The sequence below is a fragment of the Adiantum capillus-veneris genome, chromosome 12, assembly GCF_014529385.1.
Source record: "Adiantum capillus-veneris isolate H3 chromosome 12, ASM1452938v2, whole genome shotgun sequence".
NCBI classification, from domain to species: domain Eukaryota; kingdom Viridiplantae; phylum Streptophyta; class Polypodiopsida; order Polypodiales; family Pteridaceae; genus Adiantum; species Adiantum capillus-veneris.
In genome coordinates this window covers 133,857,168-133,863,167 of record NC_140942.1, presented here as the reverse complement: position 1 = coordinate 133,863,167, position 6,000 = coordinate 133,857,168, and the positions used below count along the sequence as shown (strand labels likewise).

The 6,000-nt window shown below is 40.8% G+C and overlaps 1 pseudogene across 1 annotated transcript in view; it reads right to left on the bottom strand.

Annotated features, from left to right (window-relative positions):
* Nucleotides 1–3,646: 3,646 nt before the first annotated feature.
* LOC147446531 (glutamate receptor 3.3-like) overlaps nt 3,647–6,000 on the bottom strand; it is a 67,602-nt pseudogene continuing 65,248 nt past the window's right edge. The window contains exons 4-6 of the transcript XR_015189880.1: nt 5,308–5,339; nt 4,626–5,047; nt 3,647–4,231 (exon numbers count right to left, since the gene is read on the bottom strand). The product of XR_015189880.1 is annotated as a glutamate receptor 3.3-like (transcript). The remainder of the gene's footprint in view (nt 4,232–4,625; nt 5,048–5,307; nt 5,340–6,000) is intronic.

Genomic DNA, 6,000 nt, shown 5'->3' with positions numbered 1-6,000 from the left:
ATTTGGACCTTCATGGAATCTTTATCTCAACTCACTCTTCAAATCAAGCGCGACTATCGACACAAACAGGTGTTTCTTGTCCATTAGCATTGCCCCTTATCTTTCTTGCATCTATGATTGTCAGCTTTAATTGTGATTGGTAGCCTAATATTCACCGCATTTGCTTAGTATCAAACATTTAATTCAATGTAATTTTTTGTCATAATCACTTGTGTAGGTTTAAACATCAAGCAGTCCGACAAACTAGTTTGACCAAGTTAGGTGTTAGAAATCTTCTCTGAATACCATGGGGAATGCCTTCCTAATAATTAATGGTTACTTAGGTTCTTAATCCGATTTAGGCAGCATTGTGTGAAATGTACTAGGGCTTTCTAGTGGGCTTGACCCTATTGACCTTTATCTTAAGTATTATAAAGGGAGTTTACTAGTGTGATGAGCCTGGGGAGGTGTATCAGTGTTATATGACCCCCCAAAGTTACAAAATTAAAATGCTGAAAATGAACAAACAAAAAATCAAAGTGCCACACTGTAAAATCTTAAGCTGGAAGAGAAATCTCAGCTTGATTTGGTACTTCACTCACATGTATTGCCTATGGTACTAGAGCCCTAGAGGTTCCCAGTATGGGCGCTTTTACTTGAAAAGCAAAAAACCCAAGGCATACAAAATAAGCACACACATCAAAATTGAATCACTGTGAAAAGACTTTGGGGGGTCAAAGAAAAAGTAATCAGTCAGGCGATGATTTCATGAGAAATTTCTTTTATGGTAGCTTAACTACAAGGTCTTCTAGATATAGCCTCTAGTCAGCCCTCGAACATGAATACTTGGCTCTCGCGATTAAACAACTTAATTGACCACAGAAAATTAAGAAGCTTACCCATGGTATTAATATTCGATCTCTAGTGCCTTTCGACCGTCAAATTAGTGACCCCAGACTTGTTTCATTTTTTACCTTTACATCTGTTTATGCATTTGATTACATTGCAATTTAATGTTCATTGCTGACAAATTGTTTGAAATTCTTTTACCAATCAATTTGTCTACCTAAAAGTGCATATGCTTTTTAATCACTTATGAGAATGCAATTACTGTGCCAATGTTGTTTGATTTTGCAGTGACTGAAGAAGGCTAAGGACATTCATCTCAAATGCTCTTCCACCTCGACGAACGAGTTTCAACTCAATAGCTTCCGAGGATGGAATTTACATCAGGAAGGGGGGCATGTTAACCCTCACGGCTCACGGACACCCCATCACCTATGACGGACGTGTATTATGTATTTGATAGAGTCAGGTACCGGACTTGTCGGACCAATAGGAAAAGGGTAAGAGTGATCGTCGATGAGAGGCGCACTCTAACTGGAACATTCAAGGGATTAGTTTGCTAAGCATGGGCGCCCAAGTGTGAATGGGGTGAGCTCATATAAAAGCCAACTTAACCTAAAATTCACTCATTCTCTCATTTGTGCAATAGAAGAGTGCTTTTGCTCCATGTCCATCTTCTTCTTCTTCACCTCCTTGTGTGTGTGTGTGTGTGTGTGTGTGTGTGTGTGTGTGTGTGTGTGTGTGTGAGAGAGAGAGAGAGAGAGAGAGTACGATCGAGCATTGCGGCGACACAACGGCGGTGAAGCGGTTAAGCGCGACGTAGCAGCGTCTCCTTCTTCTTCGCAGCGAGGAATCCTCCACGGCAGGAGCATAGAGCGGTGAGTGACACACCATTGCCCTCTTTTGAGCTTACTAGTTAAGCTAGTTGTGTGCTTGGAGCCGTCTATGGCTTGCACACGGTGTAACGGTAAGTCCCTTGCTTCGACGGTGCGGCAAGGAGCGCACATAAGAATAGTGAATGAAGATATCCTAAAGACCGTGTTTCGTACAACGTTTGGTCTTTATGAATATCTAGTCATGCTTTTTGGCTTGACAAATGCACCAGCCACGTTCAATTATCTAATGGAGAAAATCTTTAGACCCTACCGCAAATTCATTGGAGTGTTCTTTGATGATATCATCATCTACTCCAAGTCCTTGGAGGAACACGAGCAACATCTCCAAGTGATTTTTTAAGCATCGAGGGAGAACAAGCTTTTTCTCAACCAAAAGAAAAGTGATTTTTTCCTTCAAGAGATTCAATACTTAGGGCATATATCTCTTAAGATGGTATCCGTATGGATCCATCAAAGATAGAGGTAATAAAAGAATGGCAGAATCCAAGGAATTTACATGAGCTAAGAAGCTTTATTAGTATGTGTGCATACTATAGACGCTTCATAGAAAATTTTTCTCAAATAGACTTAACAAAGAAGAACGTTAAGTGTTCATGGACTGCTAAGGAGCAAAATGCTTTTGACAAGCTCAAAGAGAAGTTTACCTCCCACCAACCAGTCCTCATGCTTCCGAATCTCTCAAAGCCATTTGAGGTCCAATGTGATGCTTGTGGTGATTGACTTAGAGCAGTCTTGCTTCAAAAAGGGCATTCCATAGCATATGAGAGCCAAAGGCTTAATACGGATGAACGGGTCGATGCACTTTCACGACGGTCAAAAGTTAATGCGGTGTCTATAGCAACTCACAATGATCTATCTTCTATGATAGATGAGTATGCTACTGACTCTGACTTTAAAGACATAATTTCAGCCCTTGCTTTGGGGAAGAAAGAAGAACCATTCACCTTGCAGGATGGTTATCTTCTCCATGGCAATAGGCTATGTGTTACCCACTTGATCCATTCGTGAGAAAGTTATGTATGAATCCCATGCTCCTCCCCATGTGGGACATAGAAGCATTCAACCTACTCTTTGAGTAGAGACGTACTTATATTGGCCTACCATGAAAGTGGACATACAAGAGTATGTTTCAAAATGTATGGTATGCTAAAGACCAAGTATGATAGACAGAAGCAACCTGGATTACTCAAGCCATTGTCTATCCCAAATTCACCATGGGAGAGTATATCCATAGATTTCAACTTTGGATTATCCAAGTCTATCCATGGGAATGCGATAATATGGACAATAGTCGACACGTTTAGCAAGCAAGCACACTTTATTCCTATCAAAAAGACTAGTACCATAAAGGCTAGGAATTTCATGTAATTATTTTGCTTAACCCCTTTAGATATTCTTGTGTCTACCCCTAACAATTTTTTCCTGTGTCTTGGGAGGATTTGAAAAAGTAAAACGAATAAATACTTCATTTACTTTGTCATATTTAAATGATTAAAAATTCTTTGTTTGGATGACTTTGTCGATCTTTCTTTGCCAAAAACTCCATGGTCTTTTAAAAAATCTTCCTATCATCATTGTCCTTTGTTTGGACACTCTGGGATTCTAAAAGCTCTTCCTATCGTCATTGTTCTTGGTTGTCTGATGGTCTTAGCCTTATTATTCTCTGTTGTCTGATGGTCTTAGCCTGGAGTTTAGAACGATCCTTCATAGCCTCTCATATGAGTTTAGCATCAGTAAAGCACTCTTCAAAGAGGTAAAAAAAGAATTCAAAGAATTTTGCGTGCTACCAATCATTTCTTTATAGCATTAAGTGAAGCAAATAGGGACAAGCTAGATTGAAAAGTGGATGATAACCTTTGAGATTTTATCCACAAAAGGCTTTTTTGATCGGAGTCAAAAGTGCGAGAGGGAAGGCCATGAACTGCTAGGGACATCAAAATGCTTTTGGATCCGATTCCAACAATATTTTTTATTCCTTAGTGCTAGTGTTTAGTGCCGTATTAATGTGTGCGACAATCATAACAACCTCTTGAAAATTTGAAAAAAGGGCTTTCTCTTGCAAGTGCAGCCATATTCACTGCAATTGCAGACAATTTCAATGGGATGTGTCTCTCTATGTAAGCATATCAAGAGGTTTGATCATTTTGACCCTCATCATGTACTCTGTTTGAGCGCCCGCTTAACGGTAAATCTCCTCTTCATTGAATGTTAGCTCCGTGCTCAGTACATGGCAGGGCTTGAATGAGAGGACCACAGCTCCCTTCTGGTGATTTGCTGGCCTTGGTTGTCAAATGCCATATTAAACATGTGACATACACACAAGCAACAATACTGAAAAGCCCTCCGAAGCTCTTTAATCTCAACCGTGTTGGCTCCGAATTCAAGTTGCATCGCCCTTTCTTATCTCCAATGTTCCATCCATTCTGCAATATCTGAAGTGTTCCATCCTCCGCCATTTCAAGTATTGCCTTTGACATTTGATCAATTAGTGGATTTCCTTTTCCGAACACCTTCACAAACATTCCCCTTCAATCAATCCAGCATACTTTTTTGATATAAGAGGCTATAGACACACAGCAAACAAGTGCGCCTGTGAGGCTCGTACCCTCTGTTTTGCATGGCTACATACACACCCATAAACATTCTTGTTTTTGCATGTAGTTGACAACTGTGTGCTGCTGCTTGCCCATGCAAATTACACAAAATACTATGCAGGTTTGTTTGTATTCATGATTGCCAAAAGTGGTTATTACTGTTTTCTCCATCTTAAGTTGCCTGCAAAGTTTTGTGCAGGAACATTGGAGATGTGCACATTTGCAAGAACACGAGCACAAAGACACAGCTGGGTGTACAGTCTTTAAATGTGTAAAACTATGCCAGCTCAACAGGAAATGAGGTACTTACAAAGCCAAATCCACCGAAGAAAGGGAGAAGATCATCCTCCCTGGAGCTTTGGGTGAAGTCACATTCAGTTTGAAGAAGAATCTGAATGTAAGGGAGCTCGTCCACCCATGCCCCAACACCATTTGGCTTATGGTTGCCTGCTCGAAGGGCTTCGGCAAAGTCTCTTTCTGACGTAAAAGTTTTAATCGTGTGGCCCCCTAGGTTGAGCTTGTCCATGTAGGTTTTCATGAAGGAGCCCTCTCGGTACCCTACTGATATGCTCTTATCTCTCAATAGGGAATGAAAGCCATCTATGGTTGGGTCCCTTTTCTGGGCTGAAAGGAGAGAGGCTAAGCTAGCAGTGTAGCTTGAGTTGAATATAAGCATTACAAATAGCCATGTAATTGTCACGATTCTTCCAAGGTGCGTTCGCACGTACTCCTCTGCAATGCACAAGTTTACAAGCAAACGTTGATAAAAATGAGCGAGTAAGGATGGTCTTTGTAGAAGTGAGTGGGAAGTTCCCATTGTTTCTTCAGAGGGAGTGCTAGCACTCTTGCTTTCCACTTCTAGCGTACATTCAAGCATCTCTGCTTTTATATCTCATTTTTTGATAGATTATAGAGCTTTGCCATTGTGCAAGCTGTTGATTAAAATGTAGCCTAGATTAAGTGTCTGTTATAAAGAGGAAAGAAGAACTTAAGTTGTGCTTGAAAAAGGCAGAGAGATGTGAACCTGCATTCACAATGTCATCAGAGAGTAAGGGCATGCCAACAAGTAATAAAGAGCATCTGATACAAGCATGTAAGGCAGCTGTAGGCTACAGAGATGGTATCTCCATGAGTAATCCTTAAATCCAGGTTGCAATATGAGCATGAAGTATGAACATATAAATGGATTGTGGAATGGGGACGGGGACGAGGGTGCATCATGAATTAAGGCAATCAACAACCATCATTTCACCATTGTGAAGCTCCCCTAATTTCATTCTTCTATGCATGTTCGTAGAATCAGAACAGGAATGGAGAAGCTCATGAAACATGTTCTCTTGTTCCTACGGCCATGGAACGCTATACAAGGGCTGGTTGTAAGGTGCAGCGGAAGTGAATGTTGAACTTTGCTCAAGATAAGTGCTCCGAACTGTGCTCAAGGGTTCCTTTTACTTATGGAAGGGAGAGCCTTCCGTTCTTTAATGAGAGAGCGCAAATGATTACAAACAAAGTGAATGACACTGTGAATGAAGGTGCTGAGACTGAGAGAGAGAGAGAGAGAGAGAGAGAGAGAGAGAGAGAGAGAGAGAGAAGAATCCCTCAATGTTGCGAGCAAAACTATCACCAAGGTACACCTTGCCAAGTCTTTTGACTTTAATTTTTTGGTGAGTCAGAGATCAACACAA